This window comes from Telmatherina bonti (assembly GCF_933228915.1).
Source record: "Telmatherina bonti genome assembly, chromosome: 5".
In the NCBI taxonomy this organism is placed as follows: Eukaryota; Metazoa; Chordata; class Actinopteri; order Atheriniformes; family Telmatherinidae; genus Telmatherina; species Telmatherina bonti.
In genome coordinates, this window is record NC_136623.1 from 40111009 (window position 1) to 40137087 (window position 26079).

At 54.7% G+C, this 26079-nt stretch overlaps 1 protein-coding gene across 4 annotated transcripts in view; it reads right to left on the bottom strand.

The window, feature by feature from the left end:
• ppox (protoporphyrinogen oxidase) overlaps window positions 1–26079 on the bottom strand; it is a gene marked incomplete at its 3' end in the record, with an annotated part of 58280 nt that overhangs the window by 22784 nt on the left and 9417 nt on the right. The window lies entirely within an intron of this gene.

Consider the following 26079-nt stretch of genomic DNA (forward strand, 5'->3'; position numbering starts at 1 on the left):
GATTTAAGGACTCGGGTCGGAGGACTAGGATTAAAGGACTCGGGTCGGAGGACTAGAATTAAATGACTGGTCGGAAGACTAGGATTAAAGGACTGGTCGGAGGATGAGGATTAAAGGACTCGTCGGAGGATGAGGATTAAAGGACTCGGGTCGGAAGACTTGGATTAAAGGACTCGGGTCGGAAGACTTGGATTAAATGACTCGGGTCGGAAGACTTGGATTAAAGGACTCGGGTCGGAAGACTTGGATTAAAGGACTCGGGTCGGAGGACAAGGATTAAAGGACTCGGGTCGGAGGACTAGGATTAAAGGACTCGGGTCGGAGGACTAGGATTAAAGGACTCGGGTCGGAGGACTAGGATTAAAGGACTCGGGTCGGAGGACTAGGATTAAAGGACTCGGGTCAGAGGACTAGGATTAAAGGACTCGGGTCAGAGGACTAGGATTAAAGGACTCGGGTCAGAGGACTAGGATTAAAGGACTCGGGTCAGAGGACTAGGATTAAAGGACTCGGGTCAGAGGACTAGGATTAAGGGACTCAGGTCGGTGGAGTTGGATTAAGGGACTCGGGTCGGAGGACTAGGATTAAAGGACTCGGGTCGGTGGAGTTGGATTAAGAGACTCGGGTCGGAGGACTTGGATTAATGGACTCGGGTTGGAGAAGTCGGATTAGAGGACTGGGATCGGAGGACTAGGAATAAAGTACTGGGGTCGGAGGACTTGGATTAGAGGACTGGGGTCGGAGGACTAGGAGTAGCGGACTGGGGTCGGAGGACTAGGAGTAGCGGACTCGGGTCGGAGAACTTGGATTTAAGGACTCGGGTCAGAGGACGAGGATTAAAGGACTCGGGTCGGAGGACTAGGATTAAAGGACTCGGGTCGGAGGACTAGGATTAAAGGACTCGGGTCGGAGGACTAGGATTAAAGGACTCGGGTCGGGGGAGTTGGATTAAGGGACTCGGGTCGGAGGACTAGGATTAAAGGACTCTGGTCGGTGGAGTTGGATTAAGAGACTCGGGTCGGAGGACTTGGATTAATGGACTCGGGTCGGAGAAGTCGGATTAGAGGACTGGGGTCGGAGGACTAGGAATAAAGGACTGGGGTCGGAGGACTTGGATTAGAGGACTGGGGTCGAAGGACTAGGAGTAGTGGACTCGGGTCGGAGGACTAGGATTAAAGGACTCGGGTCGGAGGACTAGGATTAATGGACTCGGGTCGGAGGACTAGGATTAATGGACTCGGGTCGGAGGACTAGGAATAAAGGACTGGGGTCGGAGGACTTGGATAAGAGGACTGGGGTCGGAGGACTTGGATAAGAGGACTGGGTCGGAGGACTAGGAGTAGCGGACCCGGGTCGGAGGACTAGGAGTAGCGGACTCGGGTCGGAGGACTTGGATTTAAGGACTCGGGTTGGAGGACTAGGATTAAAGGACTCGGGTCGGAGGACTAGGATTAAAGGACTCGGGTCGGAGGACTAGAATTAAATGACTGGTCGGAGGACTAGGATTAAAGGACTGGTCGGAGGACGAGGATTAAAGGACTGGTCGGAGGATGAGGATTAAAGGACTCGGGTCGGAAGACTTGGATTAAAGGACTCGGGTCGGAAGACTTGGATTAAAGGACTCGGGTCGGAGGACTAGGATCAAAGGACTCGGGTCGGAGGACTAGGATCAAAGGACTCGGGTCGGAGGACTAGGATCAAAGGACTCGGGTCGGAGGACTAGGATCAAAGGACTGGGGTCGGAGGACTTGGATCAGAGGACTGGGGTCGGAGGACTTGGATCAGAGGACTGGGGTCGGAGGACTTGGATCAAAGGACTCGGGTCAGAGGACTAGGATCAAAGGACTCGGGTCAGAGGACTAGGATTAAAGGACTCGGGTCAGAGGACTAGGATTAAAGGACTCGGGTCAGAGGACTAGGATTAAAGGACTCAGGTCGGTGGAGTTGGATTAAAGGACTCGGGTCGGTGGAGTTGGATTAAGGGACTCGGGTCGGAGGACTTGGATTAAAGGACTCGGGTCAGAGAAGTCGGATTAGAGGATTGGGGTCGGAGGACTTGGATTAGAGGACTGGGGTCGGAGGACTAGGAATAAAGGACTGGGGTCGGAGGACTAGGAATAAAGGACTGGGGTCGGAGGACTAGGAATAAAGGACTGGGGTGGGAGGACTAGGAATAAAGGACTGGGGTCGGAGGACTAGGAATAAAGGACTGGGGTCGGAGGACTAGGATTAAAGGACTGGGGTCGGAGGACTAGGATTAAAGGACTCGGGTCGGAGGACTAGGATTAAAGGACTGGGGTCGGAGGACTAGGATTAAAGGACTCGGGTCGGAGGACTTGGATTAGAGGACTGGGGTCGGAGGAGTCGGATTAGAGGACTGGGGTCGGATTAGAGGACTGGGGTCGGAGGACTACGATTAAGGGACTGGGGTCGGAGGACTACGATTAAGGGACTGGGGTCGGAGGCCTACGATTAAGGGAACTGGGGTCGGAGGACTACGATTAAGGGACTGGGGTCGGAGGACTACGATTAAGGGACTGGGGTCGGAGGACTACGATTAAGGGACTGGGGTCGGAGGACTACGATTAAGGGACTGGGGTCGGAGGACTACGATTAAGGGAACTGGGGTCGGAGGACGACGATTAAGGGACTGGGGTCGGAGGACGACGATTAAGGGACTGGGGTCGGAGGACGACGATTAAGGGACTGGGGTCGGAGGACGACGATTAAGGGACTGGGGTCGGAGGACGACGATTAAGGGACTGGGGTCGGAGGACGACGATTAAAGGACTGGGGTCGGAGGACTTGGATTAAAGGACTGGGGTCGGAGGACTTGGATTAAAGGACTGGGGTCGGAGGACTTGGATTAAAGGACTGGGGTCGGAGGACTTGGATTAAAGGACTGGGGTCGGAGGACTTGGATTAGAGGACTGGGGTCGGAGGACTAGGAATAAAGGACTGGGGTCGGAGGACTAGGAATAAAGGACTGGGGTCGGAGGACTAGGAATAAAGGACTCGGGTCGGAGGACTAGGAATAAAGGACTCGGGTCGGTGGAGTTGGATTAAGGGACTCGGGTCGGTGGAGTTGGATTAAGGGACTCGGGTCGGAGGACTTGGATTAATGGACTCGGGTCGGAAAAGTCGGATTAGAGGGCTGGGGTCGGAGGACTAGGAATAAAGGACTGGGGTCGGAGGACTTGGATTAGAGGACTGGGGTCGGAGGACTTGGATTAGAGGACTGGGGTCGGAGGACTTGGATTCAAGGACTCGGGTCGGAGGACGAGGATTAAAGGACTCGGGTCGGAGGACGAGGATTAAAGGACTCGGGTCGGAGGACGAGGATTAAAGGACTGGTCGGAGGACGAGGATTAAAGGACTCGGGTCAGTGGATTTGGATGAAAGGACTCGAGTCGGAGGACTAGGATTAGAGGACTCGGGTCGGAGGACTAGGATTAGAGGACTGGGGTCGGAGGACTTGGATTAGAGGACTGGGGTCGGAGGACTTGGATTAGAGGACTGGGGTCGGAGGACTTGGATTAGAGGACTCGGGTCGGAGGACTTGGATTAGAGGACTCGGGTCGGAGGACTTGGATTAGAGGACTCGGGTCGGAGGACTTGGATTAAGGGACTCGGGTCGGAGGACTAGGAATAAAGGATTGGGGTCGGAGGACTGGGATTAGAGGACTCGGGTCGGAGGACCTGGATTTGAGGGTGGGGTCGGAGGACTTGGATTAGAGGGTGGGGTCGGAGGACTTGGATTTAAGGACTCGGGTCGGAGGACTAGGATGAAAGGACTCGGGTCGGAGGACTAGGATGAAAGGACTCGGGTCGGAGGACTAGGATGAAAGGACTCGGGTCAGAGGACTTGGATTTAAGGACTCGGGTCGGAGGACTAGGAATAAAGGACTGGGGTCGGAGGACTAGGAATAAAGGACTCGGGTCGGAGGACTAGGAATAAAGGACTCGGGTCGGTGGAGTTGGATTAAGGGACTCGGGTCGGTGGAGTTGGATTAAGGGACTCGGGTCGGAGGACTTGGATTAATGGACTCGGGTCGGAAAAGTCGGATTAGAGGGCTGGGGTCGGAGGACTAGGAATAAAGGACTGGGGTCGGAGGACTTGGATTAGAGGACTCGGGTCGGAGGACTTGGATTAGAGGACTGGGGTCGGAGGACTTGGATTCAAGGACTCGGGTCGGAGGACGAGGATTCAAGGACTCGGGTCGGAGGACGAGGATTAAAGGACCGGTCGGAGGACGAGGATTAAAGGACTCGGGTCAGTGGATTTGGATGAAAGGACTCGAGTCGGAGGACTAGGATTAGAGGACTCGGGTCGGAGGACTTGGATTAGAGGACTGGGGTCGGAGGACTTGGATTAGAGGACTGGGGTCGGAGGACTTGGATTAGAGGACTGGGGTCGGAGGACTTGGATTAGAGGACTCGGGTCGGAGGACTTGGATTAGAGGACTCGGGTCGGAGGACTTGGATTAGAGGACTCGGGTCGGAGGACTTGGATTAAGGGACTCGGGTCGGAGGACTAGGAATAAAGGACTGGGGTCGGAGGACTGGGATTAGAGGACTCGGGTCGGAGGACCTGGATTAGAGGGTGGGGTCGGAGGACTTGGATTTAAGGACTCGGGTCGGAGGACTAGGATGAAAGGACTCGGGTCGGAGGACTAGGATGAAAGGACTCGGGTCGGAGGACTAGGATGAAAGGACTCGGGTCGGAGGACTTGGATTTAAGGACTCGGGTCGGAGGACTAGGATTAAAGGACTCGGGTCGGAGGACTAGAATTAAATGACTGGTCGGAGGACTAGGATTAAAGGACTGGTCGGAGGATGAGGATTAAAGGACTCGTCGGAGGATGAGGATTAAAGGACTCGGGTCGGAAGACTTGGATTAAAGGACTCGGGTCGGAAGACTTGGATTAAATGACTCGGGTCGGAAGACTTGGATTAAAGGACTCGGGTCGGAGGACTAGGATTAAAGGACTCGGGTCGGAGGACTAGGATTAAAGGACTCGGGTCGGAGGACTAGGATTAAAGGACTCGGGTCGGAGGACTAGGATTAAAGGACTCGGGTCAGAGGACTAGGATTAAAGGACTCGGGTCAGAGGACTAGGATTAAAGGACTCGGGTCAGAGGACTAGGATTAAAGGACTCGGGTCAGAGGACTAGGATTAAAGGACTTGGGTCAGAGGACTAGGATTAAAGGACTCAGGTCGGTGGAGTTGGATTAAGGGACTCGGGTCGGAGGACTAGGATTAAAGGACTCGGGTCGGTGGAGTTGGATTAAGAGACTCGGGTCGGAGGACTTGGATTAATGGACTCGGGTTGGAGAAGTCGGATTAGAGGACTGGGATCGGAGGACTAGGAATAAAGGACTGGGGTCGGAGGACTTGGATTAGAGGACTGGGGTCGGAGGACTAGGAGTAGCGGACTGGGGTCGGAGGACTAGGAGTAGCGGACTCGGGTCGGAGAACTTGGATTTAAGGACTCGGGTCAGAGGACGAGGATTAAAGGACTCGGGTCGGAGGACTAGGATTAAAGGACTCGGGTCGGAGGACTAGGATTAAAGGACTCGGGTCGGAGGACTAGGATTAAAGGACTCGGGTCGGGGGAGTTGGATTAAGGGACTCGGGTCGGAGGACTAGGATTAAAGGACTCTGGTCGGTGGAGTTGGATTAAGAGACTCGGGTCGGAGGACTTGGATTAATGGACTCGGGTCGGAGAAGTCGGATTAGAGGACTGGGGTCGGAGGACTAGGAATAAAGGACTGGGGTCGGAGGACTTGGATTAGAGGACTGGGGTCGAAGGACTAGGAGTAGTGGACTCGGGTCGGAGGACTAGGATTAAAGGACTCGGGTCGGAGGACTAGGATTAATGGACTCGGGTCGGAGAAGTCGGATTAGAGGACTGGGGTCGGAGGACTAGGAATAAAGGACTGGGGTCGGAGGACTTGGATAAGAGGACTGGGTCGGAGGACTAGGAGTAGCGGACCCGGGTCGGAGGACTAGGAGTAGCGGACTCGGGTCGGAGGACTTGGATTTAAGGACTCGGGTTGGAGGACTAGGATTAAAGGACTCGGGTCGGAGGACTAGAATTAAATGACTGGTCGGAGGACTAGGATTAAAGGACTGGTCGGAGGACTAGGATTAAAGGACTGGTCGGAGGATGAGGATTAAAGGACTCGTCGGAGGATGAGGATTAAAGGACTCGGGTCGGAAGACTTGGATTAAAGGACTCGGGTCGGAAGACTTGGATTAAAGGACTCGGGTCGGAGGACTAGGATCAAAGGACTCGGGTCGGAGGACTAGGATCAAAGGACTCGGGTCGGAGGACTAGGATCAAAGGACTCGGGTCGGAGGACTAGGATCAAAGGACTGGGGTCGGAGGACTTGGATCAGAGGACTGGGGTCGGAGGACTTGGATCAGAGGACTGGGGTCGGAGGACTTGGATCAAAGGACTCGGGTCAGAGGACTAGGATTAAAGGACTAGGGTCAGAGGACTAGGATTAAAGGACTCGGGTCAGAGGACTAGGATTAAAGGACTCAGGTCGGTGGAGTTGGATTAAAGGACTCGGGTCGGTGGAGTTGGATTAAGGGACTCGGGTCGGAGGACTTGGATTAAAGGACTCGGGTCAGAGAAGTCGGATTAGAGGATTGGGGTCGGAGGACTTGGATTAGAGGACTGGGGTCGGAGGACTAGGAATAAAGGACTGGGGTCGGAGGACTAGGAATAAAGGACTGGGGTCGGAGGACTAGGAATAAAGGACTGGGGTGGGAGGACTAGGAATAAAGGACTGGGGTCGGAGGACTAGGAATAAAGGACTGGGGTCGGAGGACTAGGATTAAAGGACTGGGGTCGGAGGACTAGGATTAAAGGACTCGGGTCGGAGGACTAGGATTAAAGGACTGGGGTCGGAGGACTAGGATTAAAGGACTCGGGTCGGAGGACTTGGATTAGAGGACTGGGGTCGGAGGACTAGGATTAGAGGACTGGGGTCGGAGTACTACGTATAAAGGACTCGGGTCGGAGGACTACGTATAAAGGACTAAGGTCAGAGGAGTTGGATTAAGGGACTCGGGTCGGAGGACTAGGATTAAAGGACTCGGGTCGGTGGAGTTGGATTAAGGGACTCGGGTCGGTGGAGTTGGATTAAGGGACTCGGGTCGGAGGACTTGGATTAATGGACTCGGGTCGGAAAAGTCGGATTAGAGGGCTGGGGTCGGAGGACTAGGAATAAAGGACTGGGGTCGGAGGACTTGGATTAGAGGACTCGGGTCGGAGGACTTGGATTAGAGGACTGGGGTCGGAGGACTTGGATTCAAGGACTCGGGTCGGAGGACGAGGATTAAAGGACTCGGGTCGGAGGACGAGGATTAAAGGACTGGTCGGAGGACGAGGATTAAAGGACTCGGGTCAGTGGATTTGGATGAAAGGACTCGAGTCGGAGGACTAGGATTAGAGGACTCGGGTCGGAGGACTAGGATTAGAGGACTGGGGTCGGAGGACTTGGATTAGAGGACTGGGGTCGGAGGACTTGGATTAGAGGACTGGGGTCGGAGGACTTGGATTAGAGGACTGGGGTCGGAGGACTTGGATTAGAGGACTCGGGTCGGAGGACTTGGATTAGAGGACTCGGGTCGGAGGACTTGGATTAGAGGACTCGGGTCGGAGGACTTGGATTAGAGGACTCGGGTCGGAGGACTTGGATTAAGGGACTGGGGTCGGAGGACTAGGAATAAAGGACTGGGGTCGGAGGACTGGGATTAGAGGACTCGGGTCGGAGGACCTGGATTAGAGGGTGGGGTCGGAGGACTTGGATTTAAGGACTCGGGTCGGAGGACTAGGATGAAAGGACTCGGGTCGGAGGACTAGGATGAAAGGACTCGGGTCGGAGGACTAGGATGAAAGGACTCGGGTCGGAGGACTTGGATTTAAGGACTCGGGTCGGAGGACTAGGAATAAAGGACTGGGGTCGGAGGACTAGGAATAAAGGACTCGGGTCAGAGGACTTGGATTAGAGGACTGGGGTCGGAGGACTTGGATTTAAGGACTCGGGTCGGAGGACTAGGATGAAAGGACTCGGGTCGGAGGACTAGGATGAAAGGACTTGGGTCGGAGGACTAGGATGAAAGGACTCGGGTCGGAGGACTTGGATTTAAGGACTCGGGTCGGAGGACTAGGAATAAAGGACTGGGGTCGGAGGACTAGGAATAAAGGACTCGGGTCGGAGGACTAGGAATAAAGGACTCGGGTCGGTGGAGTTGGATGAAGGGACTCGGGTCGGTGGAGTTGGATTAAGGGACTCGGGTCGGAGGACTTGGATTAATGGACTCGGGTCGGAAAAGTCGGATTAGAGGGCTGGGGTCGGAGGACTAGGAATAAAGGACTGGGGTCGGAGGACTTGGATTAGAGGACTCGGGTCGGAGGACTTGGATTAGAGGACTGGGGTCGGAGGACTTGGATTCAAGGACTCGGGTCGGAGGACGAGGATTAAAGGACTCGGGTCGGAGGACGAGGATTAAAGGACTGGTCGGAGGACGAGGATTAAAGGACTCGGGTCAGTGGATTTGGATGAAAGGACTCGAGTCGGAGGACTAGGATTAGAGGACTCGGGTCGGAGGACTAGGATTAGAGGACTGGGGTCGGAGGACTAGGATTAGAGGACTGGGGTCGGAGGACTAGGATTAGAGGACTGGGGTCGGAGGACTTGGATTAGAGGACTGGGGTCGGAGGACTTGGATTAGAGGACTCGGGTCGGAGGACTTGGATTAAAGGACTCGGGTCGGAGGACTTGGATTAGAGGACTCGGGTCGGAGGACTTGGATTAGAGGACTCGGGTCGGAGGACTTGGATTAAGGGACTCGGGTCGGAGGACTAGGAATAGAGGACTGGGGTCGGAGGACTGGGATTAGAGGACTCGGGTCGGAGGACCTGGATTAGAGGGTGGGGTCGGAGGACTTGGATTTAAGGACTCGGGTCGGAGGACTAGGATGAAAGGACTCGGGTCGGAGGACTAGGATGAAAGGACTCGGGTCGGAGGACTAGGATGAAAGGACTCGGGTCGGAGGACTAGGATGAAAGGACTCGGGTCGGAGGACTTGGATTTAAGGACTCGGGTCGGAGGACTAGGATTAAAGGACTCGGGTCGGAGGACTAGAACTAAATGACTGGTCGGAGGACTAGGATTAAAGGACTGGTCGGAGGATGAGGATTAAAGGACTCGTCGGAGGATGAGGATTAAAGGACTCGGGTCGGAAGACTTGGATTAAAGGACTCGGGTCGGAAGACTTGGATTAAATGACTCGGGTCGGAAGACTTGGATTAAATGACTCGGGTCGGAAGACTTGGATTAAAGGACTCGGGTCGGAGGACTAGGATTAAAGGACTCGGGTCGGAGGACTAGGATTAAAGGACTCGGGTCGGAGGACTAGGATTAAAGGACTCGGGTCGGAGGACTAGGATTAAAGGACTCGGGTCAGAGGACTAGGATTAAAGGACTCGGGTCAGAGGACTAGGATTAAAGGACTCGGGTCAGAGGACTAGGATTAAAGGACTCGGGTCAGAGGACTAGGATTAAAGGACTCGGGTCAGAGGACTAGGATTAAAGGACTCGGGTCAGAGGACTAGGATTAAAGGACTCGGGTCAGAGGACTAGGATTAAAGGACTCGGGTCGGAGGACTAGGATTAAAGGACTCGGGTCGGTGGAGTTGGATTAAGGGACTCGGGTCGGAGGACTTGGATTAATGGACTCGGGTCGGAGAAGTCGGATTAGAGGACTGGGGTCGGAGGACTAGGAATAAAGGACTGGGGTCGGAGGACTTGGATTAGAGGACTGGGGTCGGAGGACTAGGAGTAGCGGACTGGGGTCGGAGGACTAGGAGTATCGGACTCGGGTCGGAGGACTTGGATTTAAGGACTCGGGTCAGAGGACGAGGATTAAAGGACTCGGGTCGGAGGACTAGGATTAAAGGACTCGGGTCGGAGGACTAGGATTAAAGGACTCGGGTCGGAGGACTAGGATTAAAGGACTCGGGTCGGGGGAGTTGGATTAAGGGACTCGGGTCGGAGGACTAGGATTAAAGGACTCTGGTCGGTGGAGTTGGATTAAGAGACTCGGGTCGGAGGACTTGGATTAATGGACTCGGGTCGGAGAAGTCGGATTAGAGGACTGGGGTCGGAGGACTAGGAATAAAGGACTGGGGTCGGAGGACTTGGATTAGAGGACTGGGGTCGAAGGACTAGGAGTAGTGGACTCGGGTCGGAGGACAAGGATTAAAGGACTCGGGTCGGAGGACTAGGATTAATGGACTCGGGTCGGAGAAGTCGGATTAGAGGACTGGGGTCGGAGGACTAGGAATAAAGGACTGGGGTCGGAGGACTTGGATAAGAGGACTGGGTCGGAGGACTAGGAGTAGCGGACTCGGGTCGGAGGACTAGGAGTAGCGGACTCGGGTCGGAGGACTTGGATTTAAGGACTCGGGTTGGAGGACTAGGATTAAAGGACTCGGGTCGGAGGACTAGAATCAAATGACTGGTCGGAGGACTAGGATAAAAGGACTGGTCGGAGGATGAGGATTAAAGGACTCGTCGGAGGATGAGGATTAAAGGACTCGGGTCGGAAGACTTGGATTAAAGGACTCGGGTCGGAAGACTTGGATTAAAGGACTCGGGTCGGAAGACTTGGATTAAAGGACTCGGGTCGGAGGACTAGGATTAAAGGACTCGGGTCGGAGGACTAGGATCAAAGGACTCGGGTCGGAGGACTAGGATCAAAGGACTCGGGTCGGAGGACTAGGATCAAAGGACTGGGGTCGGAGGACTTGGATCAGAGGACTGGGGTCGGAGGACTTGGATCAGAGGAATGGGGTCGGAGGACTTGGATCAGAGGACTGGGGTCGGAGGACTTGGATTAAAGGACTCGGGTCGGAAGACTAGGATTAAAGGACTCGGGTCGGAGGACAAGGATTAAAGGACTCGGGTCGGAGTACTAGGATTAAAGGACTCGGGTCGGAGTACTAGGATTAAAGGACTCGGGTCGGAGTACTAGGATTAAAGGACTCGGGTCGGAGGACTACGTATAAAGGACTCGGGTCGGAGGACTAGGATTAAAGGACTCGGGTCGGTGGAGTTGGATTAAGGGACTCGGGTCGGAGGACTTGGATTAAAGGACTCGGGTCAGAGAAGTCGGATTAGAGGATTGGGGTCGGAGGACTTGGATTAGAGGACTGGGGTCGGAGGACTAGGAATAAAGGACTGGGGTCGGAGGACTAGGAATAAAGGACTGGGGTCGGAGGACTAGGAATAAAGGACTGGGGTGGGAGGACTAGGAATAAAGGACTGGGGTCGGAGGACTAGGAATAAAGGACTGGGGTCGGAGGACTAGGATTAAAGGACTGGAGTCGGAGGACTAGGATTAAAGGACTCGGGTCGGAGGACTAGGATTAAAGGACTCGGGTCGGAGGACTAGGATTATAGGACTCGGGTCGGAGGACTTGGATTAGAGGACTGGGGTCGGAGGACTAGGATTAGAGGACTGGGGTCGGAGTACTACGTATAAAGGACTCGGGTCGGAGGACTACGTATAAAGGACTAAGGTCAGAGGAGTTGGATTAAGGGACTCGGGTCGGAGGACTAGGATTAAAGGACTCGGGTCGGTGGAGTTGGATTAAGGGACTCGGGTCGGTGGAGTTGGATTAAGGGACTCGGGTCGGTGGAGTTGGATTAAGGGACTCGGGTCGGAGGACTTGGATTAATGGACTCGGGTCGGAAAAGTCGGATTAGAGGGCTGGGGTCGGAGGACTAGGAATAAAGGACTGGGGTCGGAGGACTTGGATTAGAGGACTCGGGTCGGAGGACTTGGATTAGAGGACTGGGGTCGGAGGACTTGGATTCAAGGACTAGGGTCGGAGGACGAGGATTAAAGGACTCGGGTCGGAGGACGAGGATTAAAGGACTGGTCGGAGGACGAGGATTAAAGGACTCGGGTCAGTGGATTTGGATGAAAGGACTCGAGTCGGAGGACTAGGATTAGAGGACTCGGGTCGGAGGACTAGGATTAGAGGACTGGGGTCGGAGGACTTGGATTAGAGGACTGGGGTCGGAGGACTTGGATTAGAGGACTGGGGTCGGAGGACTTGGATTAGAGGACTCGGGTCGGAGGACTTGGATTAGAGGACTCGGGTCGGAGGACTTGGATTAGAGGACTCGGGTCGGAGGACTTGGATTAGAGGACTCGGGTCGGAGGACTTGGATTAAGGGACTCGGGTCGGAGGACTAGGAATAAAGGACTGGGGTCGGAGGACTGGGATTAGAGGACTCGGGTCGGAGGACCTGGATTAGAGGGTGGGGTCGGAGGACTTGGATTTAAGGACTCGGGTCGGAGGACTAGGATGAAAGGACTCGGGTCGGAGGACTAGGATGAAAGGACTCGGGTCGGAGGACTAGGATGAAAGGACTCGGGTCGGAGGACTTGGATTTAAGGACTCGGGTCGGAGGACTAGGATTAGAGGACTCGGGTCGGAGGACTAGAATTAAATGACTGGTCGGAGGACTAGGATTAAAGGACTGGTCGGAGGATGAGGATTAAAGGACTCGTCGGAGGATGAGGATTAAAGGACTCGGGTCGGAAGACTTGGATTAAAGGACTCGGGTCGGAAGACTTGGATTAAATGACTCGGGTCGGAAGACTTGGATTAAAGGACTCGGGTCGGAGGACTAGGATTAAAGGACTCGGGTCGGAGGACTAGGATTAAAGGACTCGGGTCGGAGGACTAGGATTAAAGGACTCGGGTCGGAGGACTAGGATTAAAGGACTCGGGTCGGAGGACTAGGATTAAAGGACTCGGGTCAGAGGACTAGGATTAAAGGACTCGGGTCAGAGGACTAGGATTAAAGGACTCGGGTCAGAGGACTAGGATTAAAGGACTCGGGTCAGAGGACTAGGATTAAAGGACTCGGGTCAGAGGACTAGGATTAAAGGACTCGGGTCAGAGGACTAGGATTAAAGGACTCGGGTCGGAGGACTAGGATTAAAGGACTCGGGTCGGTGGAGTTGGATTAAGAGACTCGGGTCGGAGGACTTGGATTAATGGACTCGGGTCGGAGAAGTCGGATTAGAGGACTGGGATCGGAGGACTAGGAATAAAGGACTGGGGTCGGAGGACTTGGATTAGAGGACTGGGGTCGGAGGACTAGGAGTAGCGGACTGGGGTCGGAGGACTAGGAGTAGCGGACTCGGGTCGGAGGACTTGGATTTAAGGACTCGGGTCAGAGGACTAGGATTAAAGGACTCGGGTCGGAGGACTAGGATTAAAGGACTCGGGTCGGAGGACTAGGATTAAAGGACTCGGGTCGGAGAACTAGGATTAAAGGACTCGGGTCGGGGGAGTTGGATTAAGGGACTCGGGTCGGAGGACTAGGATTAAAGGACTCTGGTCGGTGGAGTTGGATTAAGAGACTCGGGTCGGAGGACTTGGATTAATGGACTCGGGTCGGAGGACTTGGATTAGAGGACTGGGGTCGGAGGACTTGGATTCAAGGACTAGGGTCGGAGGACGAGGATTAAAGGACTCGGGTCGGAGGACGAGGATTAAAGGACTGGTCGGAGGACGAGGATTAAAGGACTCGGGTCAGTGGATTTGGATGAAAGGACTCGAGTCGGAGGACTAGGATTAGAGGACTCGGGTCGGAGGACTAGGATTAGAGGACTGGGGTCGGAGGACTTGGATTAGAGGACTGGGGTCGGAGGACTTGGATTAGAGGACTGGGGTCGGAGGACTTGGATTAGAGGACTCGGGTCGGAGGACTTGGATTAGAGGACTCGGGTCGGAGGACTTGGATTAGAGGACTCGGGTCGGAGGACTTGGATTAGAGGACTCGGGTCGGAGGACTTGGATTAAGGGACTCGGGTCGGAGGACTAGGAATAAAGGACTGGGGTCGGAGGACTGGGATTAGAGGACTCGGGTCGGAGGACCTGGATTAGAGGGTGGGGTCGGAGGACTTGGATTTAAGGACTCGGGTCGGAGGACTAGGATGAAAGGACTCGGGTCGGAGGACTAGGATGAAAGGACTCGGGTCGGAGGACTAGGATGAAAGGACTCGGGTCGGAGGACTTGGATTTAAGGACTCGGGTCGGAGGACTAGGATTAGAGGACTCGGGTCGGAGGACTAGAATTAAATGACTGGTCGGAGGACTAGGATTAAAGGACTGGTCGGAGGATGAGGATTAAAGGACTCGTCGGAGGATGAGGATTAAAGGACTCGGGTCGGAAGACTTGGATTAAAGGACTCGGGTCGGAAGACTTGGATTAAATGACTCGGGTCGGAAGACTTGGATTAAAGGACTCGGGTCGGAGGACTAGGATTAAAGGACTCGGGTCGGAGGACTAGGATTAAAGGACTCGGGTCGGAGGACTAGGATTAAAGGACTCGGGTCGGAGGACTAGGATTAAAGGACTCGGGTCGGAGGACTAGGATTAAAGGACTCGGGTCAGAGGACTAGGATTAAAGGACTCGGGTCAGAGGACTAGGATTAAAGGACTCGGGTCAGAGGACTAGGATTAAAGGACTCGGGTCAGAGGACTAGGATTAAAGGACTCGGGTCAGAGGACTAGGATTAAAGGACTCGGGTCAGAGGACTAGGATTAAAGGACTCGGGTCGGAGGACTAGGATTAAAGGACTCGGGTCGGTGGAGTTGGATTAAGAGACTCGGGTCGGAGGACTTGGATTAATGGACTCGGGTCGGAGAAGTCGGATTAGAGGACTGGGATCGGAGGACTAGGAATAAAGGACTGGGGTCGGAGGACTTGGATTAGAGGACTGGGGTCGGAGGACTAGGAGTAGCGGACTGGGGTCGGAGGACTAGGAGTAGCGGACTCGGGTCGGAGGACTTGGATTTAAGGACTCGGGTCAGAGGACTAGGATTAAAGGACTCGGGTCGGAGGACTAGGATTAAAGGACTCGGGTCGGAGGACTAGGATTAAAGGACTCGGGTCGGAGAACTAGGATTAAAGGACTCGGGTCGGGGGAGTTGGATTAAGGGACTCGGGTCGGAGGACTAGGATTAAAGGACTCTGGTCGGTGGAGTTGGATTAAGAGACTCGGGTCGGAGGACTTGGATTAATGGACTCGGGTCGGAGAAGTCGGATTAGAGGACTGGGGTCGGAGGACTAGGAATAAAGGACTGGGGTCGGAGGACTTGGATTAGAGGACTGGGGTCGAAGGACTAGAAGTAGTGGACTCGGGTCGGAGGACTAGGATTAAAGGACTCGGGTCGGAGGACTAGGATTAATGGACTCGGGTCGGAGAAGTCGGATTAGAGGACTGGGGTCGGAGGACTAGGAATAAAGGACTGGGGTCGGAGGACTTGGATAAGAGGACTGGGTCGGAGGACTAGGAGTAGCGGACTCGGGTCGGAGGACTAGGAGTAGCGGACTCGGGTCGGAGGACTTGGATTTAAGGACTCGGGTTGGAGGACTAGGATTAAAGGACTCGGGTCGGAGGACTAGGATTAAAGGACTCGGGTCGGAGGACAAGGATTAAAGGACTCGGGTCGGAGTACTAGGATTAAAGGACTCGGGTCGGAGTACTAGGATTAAAGGACTCGGGTTGGAGTACTAGGATTAAAGGACTCGGGTCGGAGCACTACGTATAAAGGACTCGGGTCGGAGGACTAGGATTAAAGGACTCGGGTCGGTGGAGTTGGATTAAGGGACTCGGGTCGGAGGACTTGGATTAAAGGACTCGGGTCAGAGAAGTCGGATTAGAGGATTGGGGTCGGAGGACTTGGATTAGAGGACTGGGGTCGGAGGACTAGGAATAAAGGACTGCGGTCGGAGGACTAGGAATAAAGGACTGGGGTCGGAGGACTAGCAATAAAGGACTGGGGTCGGAGGACTAGGAATAAAGGACTGGGGTCGGAGGACTAGGAATAAAGGACTGGGGTCGGAGGACAAGGATTAAAGGACTGGGGTCGGAGGACTAGGATTAAAGGACTCGGGTCGGAGGACTAGGATTAAAGGACTCGGGTCGGAGGACTAGGATTATAGGACTCGGGTCGGAGGACTTGGATTAGAGGACTGGGGTCGGAGGACTAGGATTAGAGGACTGGGGTCGGAGTACTACGTATAAAGGACTCGGGTCGGACGACTACGTATAAAGGACTCAGGTCAGAGGAGTTGGATTAAGGGACTCGGGTCGGAGGACTAGGATTAAAGGACTCGGGTCGGTGGAGTTGGATTAAGGGACTCGGGTCGGAGGACTTGGATTAATGGACTCGGGTCGGAGAAGTCGGATTAGAGGACTGGGGTCGGAGGACTAGGAATAAAGGACTGGGGTCGGAGGACTTGGATTAGAGGACTGGGGTCGAAGGACTAGGAGTAGTGGACACGGGTCGGAGGACTAGGATTAAAGGACTCGGGTCGGAGGACTAGGATTAATGGACTCGGGTCGGAGAAGTCGGATTAGAGGACTGGGGTCGGAGGACTAGGAATAAAGGACTGGGGTCGGAGGACTTGGATAAGAGGACTGGGTCGGAGGACTAGGAGTAGCGGACTCGGGTCGGAGTACTAGGAGTAGCGGACTCGGGTCGGAGGACTTGGATTTAAGGACTCGGGTTGGAGGACTAGGATTAAAGGACTCGGGTCGGAGGACTAGAATTAATGACTGGTCGGAGGACTAGGATTAAAGGACTGGTCGGAGGATGAGGATTAAAGGACTCGGGTCGGAAGACTTGGATTAAAGGACTCGGGTCGGAAGACTTGGATTAAAGGACTCGGGTCGGAAGACTTGGATTAAAGGACTCGGGTCGGAAGACTTGGATTAAAGGACTCGGGTCGGAAGACTTGGATTAAAGGACTCGGGTCGGAAGACTTGGATTAAAGGACTCGGGTCGGAAGACTTGGATTAAAGGACTCGGGTCGGAGGACTAGGATCAAAGGACTCGGGTCGGAGGACTAGGATCAAAGGACTCGGGTCGGAGGACTAGGATCAAAGGACTCGGGTCGGAGGACTAGGATCAAAGGACTGGGGTCGGAGGACTTGGATCAGAGGACTGGGGTCGGAGGACTTGGATCAGAGGACTGGGGTCGGAGGACTTGGATTAGAGGACTGGGGTCGGAGGAGTTGGATTAGAGGACTCGGGTCGGAGGACTTGGATTAAAGGACTCGGGTCGGAGGACTAGGATTAAAGGACTCGGGTCGGAGGACAAGGATTAAAGGACTCGGGTCGGAGTACTAGGATTAAAGGACTCGGGTTGGAGTACTAGGATTAAAGGACTCGGGTCGGAGGACTACGTATAAAGGACTCGGGTCAGAGGAGTTGGATTAAGGGACTCGGGTCGGAGGACTAGGATTAAAGGACTCGGGTCGGTGGAGTTGGATTAAGGGACTCGGGTCGGAGGACTTGGATTAAAGGACTCGGGTCAGAGAAGTCGGATTAGAGGATTGGGGTCGGAGGACTTGGATTAGAGGACTGGGGTCGGAGGACTAGGAATAAAGGACTGGGGTCGGAGGACTAGGAAGAAAGGACTGGGGTCGGAGGACTAGGAATAAAGGACTGGGGTCGGAGGACTAGGAATAAAGGACTGGGGTGGGAGGACTAGGAATAAAGGACTGGGGTCGGAGGACTAGGAATAAAGGACTGGGGTCGGAGGACTAGGATTAAAGGACTCGGGTCGGAGGACTAGGATTATAGGACTCGGGTCGGAGGACTAGGATTATAGGACTCGGGTCGGAGGACTAGGATTAAAGGACTCGGGTCGGAGGACTTGGATTAGAGGACTGGGGTCGGAGGACTTGGATTAGAGGACTGGGGTCGGAGGACTTGGATTAGAGGACTGGGGTCGGAAGACTTGGATTAGAGGACTGGGGTCGGAGGAGTCGGATTAGAGGACTGGGGCAGGAGGAGTCGGATTAGAGGACTGGGGTCGGATTAGAGGACTGGGGTCGGAGGAGTCGGATTAGAGGACTGGGGTCGGATTAGAGGACTGGGGTCGGAGGACTACGATTAAGGGACTGGGGTCGGAGGACTACGATTAAGGGACTGGGGTCGGAGGACTACGATTAAGGGAACTGGGGTCGGAGGACTACGATTAAGGGACTGGGGTCGGAGGACTACGATTAAGGGACTGGGGTCGGAGGACTACGATTAAGGGACTGGGGTCGGAGGACTACGATTAAGGGACTGGGGTCGGAGGCCTACGATTAAGGGAACTGGGGTCGGAGGCCTACGATTAAGGGACTGGGGTCGGAGGACTACGATTAAGGGACTGGGGTCGGAGGACTACGATTAAGGGACTGGGGTCGGAGGACTACGATTAAGGGACTGGGGTCGGAGGACGACGATTAAGGGACTGGGGTCGGAGGACGACGATTAAGGGACTGGGGTCGGAGGACGACGATTAAGGGACTCGGGTCGGAGGACGACGATTAAGGGACTGGGGTCGGAGGACTTGGATTAAAGGACTGGGGTCGGAGGACTTGGATTAAAGGACTGGGGTCGGAGGACTTGGATTAAAGGACTGGGGTCGGAGGACTTGGATTAGAGGACTGGGGTCGGAGAACTAGGAATAAAGGACTCGGGTCGGAGGACTAGGAATAAAGGACTGGGGTCGGTGGAGTTGGATTAAGGGACTCGGGTCGGAGGACTTGGATTAATGGACTCGGGTCGGAGAAGTCGGATTAGAGGGCTGGGGTCGGAGGACTAGGAATAAAGGACTGGGGTCGGAGGACTTGGATTAGAGGACTGGGGTCGGAGGACTTGGATTCAAGGACTCGGGTCGGAGGACTTGGATTCAAGGACTCGGGTCGGAGGACGAGGATTAAAGGACTCGGGTCGGAGGACGAGGATTAAAGGACTCTGGTCGGAGGACGAGGATTAAAGGACTCGGGTCAGTGGATTTGGATGAAAGGACTCGAGTCGGAGGACTAGGATTAGAGGACTCGGGTCGGAGGACTAGGATTAGAGGACTGGGGTCGGAGGACTTGGATTAGAGGACTGGGGTCGGAGGACTTGGATTAGAGGACTGGGGTCGGAGGACTTGGATTAGAGGACTGGGGTCGGAGGACTTGGATTAGAGGACTCGGGTCGGAGGACTTGGATTAGAGGACTCGGGTCGGAGGACTTGGATTAAGGGACTCGGGTCGGAGGACTTGGATTAATGGACTCGGGTCGGAGAAGTCGGATTAGAGGACTGGGGTCGGAGGACTAGGATTAAAGGACTCGGGTCGGAGGACTAGGATCAAAGGACTCGGGTCGGAGGACTAGGATCAAAGGACTCGGGTCGGAGGACTAGGATCAAAGGACTGGGGTCGGAGGACTTGGATCAGAGGACTGGGGTAGGAGGACTTGGATCAGAGGACTGGGGTCGGAGGACTTGGATTAGAGGACTGGGGTCGGAGGACTTGGATTAAAGGACTCGGGTCGGAGGACTAGGATTAAAGGACTCGGGTCGGAGGACAAGGATTAAAGGACTCGGGTCGGAGTACTAGGATTAAAGGACTCGGGTCGGAGTACTAGGATTAAAGGACTCGGGTTGGAGTACTAGGATTAAAGGACTCGGGTCGGAGGACTACATATAAAGGACTCGGGTCAGAGGAGTTGGATTAAGGGACTCGGGTCGGAGGACTAGGATTAAAGGACTCGGGTCGGTGGAGTTGGATTAAGGGACTCGGGTCGGAGGACTTGGATTAAAGGACTCGGGTCAGAGAAGTCGGATTAGAGGATTGGGGTCGGAGGACTTGGATTAGAGGACTGGGGTCGGAGGACTAGGAATAAAGGACTGGGGTCGGAGGACTAGGAAAAAAGGACTGGGGTCGGAGGACTAGGAATAAAGGACTGGGGTCGGAGGACTAGGAATAGAGGACTGGGGTGGGAGGACTAGGAATAAAGGACTGGGGTCGGAGGACTAGGAATAAAGGACTGGGGTCGGAGGACTAGGATTAAAGGACTGGGGTCGGAGGACTAGGATTAAAGGACTCGGGTCGGAGGACTAGGATTAAAGGACTCGGGTCGGAGGACTAGGATTATAGGACTCGGGTCGGAGGACTTGGATTAGAGGACTGGGGTCGGAGGACTTGGATTAGAGGACTGGGGTCGGAGGACTAGGATTAGAGGACTGGGGTCGGAGTACTACGTATAAAGGACTCGGGTCGGAGGACTACGTATAAAGGACTCGGGTCAGAGGAGTTGGATTAAGGGACTCGGGTCGGAGGACTAGGATTAAAGGACTCGGGTCGGTGGAGTTGGATTAAGGGACTCGGGTCGGAGGACTTGGATTAATGGACTCGGGTCGGAGAAGTCGGATTAGAGGACTGGGGTCGGAGGACTAGGAATGAAGGACTGGGGTCGGAGGACTTGGATTAGAGGACTGGGGTCGAAGGACTAGGAGTAGTGGACTCGGGTCGGAGGACTAGCATTAAAGGACTCGGGTAGGAGGACTAGGATTAATGGACTCGGGTCGGAGAAGTCGGATTAGAGGACTGGGGTCGGAGGACAAGGAATAAAGGACTGGGGTCGGAGGACTTGGATAAGAGGACTGGGTCGGAGGACTAGGAGTAGCGGACTCGGGTCGGAGGACTAGGAGTAGCGGACTCGGGTCGGAGGACTTGGATTTAAGGACTCGGGTCGGAGGACTACGTATAAAGGACTCGGGTCAGAGGAGTTGGATTAAGGGACTCGGGTCGGAGGACTAGGATTAAAGGACTCGGGTCGGTGGAGTTGGATTAAGGGACTCGGGTCGGAGGACTTGGATTAAAGGACTCGGGTCAGAGAAGTCGGATTAGAGGATTGGGGTCGGAGGACTTGGATTAGAGGACTGGGGTCGGAGGACTAGGAATAAAGGACTGGGGTCGGAGGACTTGGATTAGAGGACTGGGGTCGGAGGAGTCGGATTAGAGGACTGGGGCAGGAGGAGTCGGATTAGAGGACTGGGGCAGGAGGAGTCGGATTAGAGGACTGGGGCAGGAGGAGTCGGATTGGAGGACTGGGGTCGGATTAGAGGACTGGCGTCGGAGGAGTCGGATTAGAGGACTGGGGCAGGAGGAGTCGGATTAGAGGACTGGGGTCGGATTAGAGGACTGGGGTCGGAGGAGTCGGATTAGAGGACTGGGGTCGGATTAGAGGACTGGGGTCGGAGGACTACGATTAAGGGACTGGGGTCGGAGGACTACGATTAAGGGAACTGGGGTCGGAGGCCTACGATTAAGGGACTGGGGTCGGAGGACTACGATTAAGGGACTGGGGTCGGAGGACTACGATTAAGGGACTGGGGTCGGAGGACTACGATTAAGGGACTGGGGTCGGAGGACTACGATTAAGGGACTGGGGTCGGAGGCCTACGATTAAGGGAACTGGGGTCGGAGGCCTACGATTAAGGGACTGGGGTCGGAGGACTACGATTAAGGGACTGGGGTCGGAGGACTACGATTAAGGGACTGGGGTCGGAGGACTACGATTAAGGGACTGGGGTCGGAGGACGACGATTAAGGGACTGGGGTCGGAGGACGACGATTAAGGGACTGGGGTCGGAGGACGACGATTAAGGGACTGGGGTCGGAGGACGACGATTAAGGGACTGGGGTCGGAGGACGACGATTAAGGGACTGGGGTCGGAGGACTTGGATTAAAGGACTGGGAGGACTTGGATTAAAGGACTGGGGTCGGAGGACTTGGATTAAAGGACTGGGGTCGGAGGACTTGGATTAAAGGACTGGGGTCGGAGGACTTGGATTAAAGGACTGGGGTCGGAGGACTTGGATTAAAGGACTGGGGTCGGAGGACTTGGATTAGAGGACTGGGGTCGGAGAACTAGGAATAAAGGACTCGGGTCGGAGGACTAGGAATAAAGGACTGGGGTCGGAGGACTAGGAATAAAGGACTCGGGTCGGAGGACTAGGAATAAAGGACTCTGGTCGGAGGACGAGGATTAAAGGACTCTGGTCGTAGGACGAGGATTAAAGGACTCTGGTCGTAGGACGAGGATTAAAGGACTCGGGTCAGTGGATTTGGATGAAAGGACTCGAGTCGGAGGACTAGGATTAGAGGACTCGGGTCGGAGGACTAGGATTAGAGGACTGGGGTCGGAGGACTTGGATTAGAGGACTGGGGTCGGAGGACTTGGATTAGAGGACTGGGGTCGGAGGACTTGGATTAGAGGACTGGGGTCGGAGGACTTGGATTAGAGGACTGGGGTCGGAGGACTTGGATTAGAGGACTCGGGTCGGAGGACTTGGATTAGAGGACTCGGGTCGGAGGACTTGGATTAGAGGACTCGGGTCGGAGGACTTGGATTAAGGGACTCGGGTCGGAGGACTTGGATTAATGGACTCGGGTCGGAGAAGTCGGATTAGAGGGCTGGGGTCGGAGGACTAGGAATAAAGGACTGGGGTCGGAGGACTTGGATTAGAGGACTGGGGTCGGAGGACTAGGAGTAGAGGACTCGGGTCGGAGGACTTGGATTAGAGGGTGGGGTCGGAGGACTTGGATTTAAGGACTCGGGTCGGAGGACTAGGATGAAAGGACTCGGGTCGGAGGACTAGGATGAAAGGACTCGGGTCGGAGGACTAGGATGAAAGGACTCGGGTCGGAGGACTAGGATGAAAGGACTCGGGTCGGAGGACTAGGATTAGAGGAATGGGGTCGGAGGACTTGGATTTAAGGACTCGGGTAAGTGGATGTGGATGAAAGGACTCGGGTAAGTGGATGTGGATGAAAGGACTCGGGTCGGAGGACTAGGATTAAAGGACTAGGGTCGGAGGACTAGGATTAAAGGACTAGGGTCGGAGGACAAGGATTAAAGGACTCGGGTCGGAGGACTAGGATTAAAGGACTCGGGTCGGAGGACTAGGATTAAAGGACTCGGGTCGGAGGACTAGGATTAAAGGACTCGGGTCGGAGGACTTGGATTAAAGGACTCGGGTCAGAGGACTAGGATTAAAGGACTCGGGTCAGAGGACTAGGATTAAAGGACTCGGGTCGGAGGACTAGGATTAAAGGACTCGGGTCGGTGGAGTTGGATTAAGAGACTCGGGTCGGAGGACTTGGATTAATGGACTCGGGTCGGAGAAGTCGGATTAGAGGACTGGGATCGGAGGACTAGGAATAAAGGACTGGGGTCGGAGGACTTGGATTAGAGGACTGGGGTCGGAGGACTAGGAGTAGCGGACTGGGGTCGGAGGACTAGGATTAGAGGACTCGGGTCGGAGGACTTGGATTTAAGGACTCGGGTCAGAGGACTAGGATTAAAGGACTCGGGTCGGAGGACTAGGATTAAAGGACTCGGGTCGGAGGACTAGGATTAAAGGACTCGGGTCGGAGGACTAGGATTAAAGGACTCGGGTCGGAGGACTAGGATTAAAGGACTCGGGTCGGAGGACTAGGATTAAAGGACTCCTGTCGGAGGACTAGAATTAAAGGACTCCTGTCGGAGGACTAGAATTAAAGGACTCCTGTCGGAGGACTAGAATTAAAGGACTCGGGTCGGAGGCCTAGAATTAAAGGACTCGGGTCGGAGGACTAGGATTAAAGGACTCGGGTCGGAGGACTAGGATTAAAGGACTCGGGTCGGAGGACTAGGATTAAAGGACTCGGGTCGGAGGACTAGAATTAAATCACTCTGGTCGGAGGACTAGGATTAAAGGACTCGAGTCGGAGGACTAGGATTAAAGGACTCGGGTCGGGGGAGTTGGATTAAGGGACTCGGGTCGGAGGACTAGGATTAAAGGACTCGGGTCGGTGGAGTTGGATTAAGAGACTCGGGTCGGAGGACTTGGATTAATGGACTCGGGTCGGAGAAGTCGGATTAGAGGACTGGGGTCGGAGGACTAGGAATAAAGGACTGGGGTCGGAGGACTTGGATTAGAGGACTGGGGTCGAAGGACTAGGAGTAGTGGACTCGGGTCGGAGGACTAGGATTAAAGGACTCGGGTCGGAGGACTAGGATTAATGGACTCGGGTCGGAGAAGTCGGATTAGAGGACTGGGGTCGGAGGACTAGGAATAAAGGACTGGGGTCCGAGGACTTGGATAAGAGGACTGGGTCGGAGGACTAGGAGTAGCGGACTCGGGTCGGAAGACTTGGATTAAAGGACTCGGGTCGGAAGACTTGGATTAAAGGACTCGGGTCGGAAGACTTGGATTAAAGGACTCGGGTCGGAAGACTTGGATTAAAGGACTCGGGTCGGAAGACTTGGATTAAAGGACTCGGGTCGGAAGACTTGGATTAAAGGACTCGGGTCGGAAGACTTGGATTAAAGGACTCGGGTCGGAAGACTTGGATTAAAGGACTCGGGTCGGAAGACTTGGATTAAAGGACTCGAGTCGGAAGACTTGGATTAAAGGACTCGGGTCGGAAGACTTGGATTAAAGGACTCGGGTCGGAAGACTTGGATTAAAGGACTCGGGTCGGAAGACTTGGATTAAAGGACTCGGGTCGGAGGACTAGGATTAAAGGACTCGGGTCGGAGGACATGGATCAAAGGACTCGGGTCGGAGGACATGGATCAAAGGACTCGGGTCGGAGGACTAGGATCAAAGGACTGGGGTCGGAGGACTTGGATTAGAGGACTGGGGTCGGAGGACTTGGATTAGAGGACTGGGGTCGGAGGAGTTGGATTAGAGGACTCGGGTCGGAGGACTTGGATTAAAGGACTCGGGTCGGAGGACTAGGATTAAAGGACTGGGGTCGGAGGACTAGGATTAAAGGACTGGGGTCGGAGGACTAGGATTAAAGGACTGGGGTCGGAGGACTAGGATTAAAGGACTGGGGTCGGAGGACTAGGATTAAAGGACTCGGGTCGGAGGACTAGGATTAAAGGACTCGGGTCGGAGGACTAGGATTAAAGGACTCGGGTCGGAGGACTAGGATTAAAGGACTCGGGTCGGAGTACTAGGAATAAAGGACTGGGGTCGGAGGACTTGGATTAGAGGACTGGGGTCGGAGGACTTGGATTAGAGGACTGGGGTCGGAGGACTAGGAGTAGCGGACTGGGGTCGGAGGAGTCGGATTAGAGGACTGGGGTTGGAGGACTAGGATTAAAGGACTCGGGTCGGAGGACTAGGATTAAAGGACTCGGGTCGGAGGACTGGGGTCGGAGGAGTCGGATTAGAGGACTGGGGTCGGAGGAGTCGGATTAGAGGACTGGGGTCGGAGGAGTCGGATTAGAGGACTGGGGTCGGAGGACTTGGATTAGAGGACTCGGGTCGGAGTACTAGGAATAAAGGACTCGGGTCGGAGGACAAGGATTAGAGGACTGGGGTCGGAGGAGTCGGATTAGAGGACTGGGGTCGGAGGAGTCGGATTAGAGGACTGGGGTCGGAGGAGTCGGATTAGAGGACTGGGGTCGGAGGACTTGGATTAGAGGACTCGGGTCGGAGGACTAGGTATAAAGGACTCGGGTCGGAGGACTAGGATTAGAGGACTCGGGTCGGAACACTTGGATTAGAGGACTCGGGTCGGAAGACTTGGATTCGAGGACTCGGGTCGGAGGACTAGGATTAGAGGACTCGGGTCGGAAGACTTGGATTAGAGGACGAGTCGGAAGACTTGGATTAGAGGACTGGGGTCGGAGGACTTGGATTAGAGGACTCGGGTCGGAGGACTTGGATTAAAGGACTCGGGTCGGAGGACTTGGATTAAAGGACTCGGGTCGGAGGACTTGGATTAAAGGACTCGGGTCGGAGGACTAGGATTAAAGGACTCGGGTCGGAGGACTAGGATTAAAGTACTCGGGTCGGAGTACTAGGAATAGAGGACTGGGGTCGGAGGACTTGGATTAGAGGACTGGGGTCGGAGGACTAGGAGTAGCGGACTGGGGTCGGAGGAGTCGGATTAGAGGACTCGGGTTGGAGGACTAGGATTAAAGGACTCGGATCGGAGGACTAGGATTAAAGGACTCGGGTCGGAGGACTGGGGTCGGAGGAGTCGGATTAGAGGACTGGGGTCGGAGGAGTCGGATTAGAGGACTGGGGTCGGAGGAGTCGGATTAGAGGACTGGGGTCGGAGGACTTGGATTAGAGGACTCGGGTCGGAGTACTAGGAATAAAGGACTCGGGTCGGAGGACAAGGATTAGAG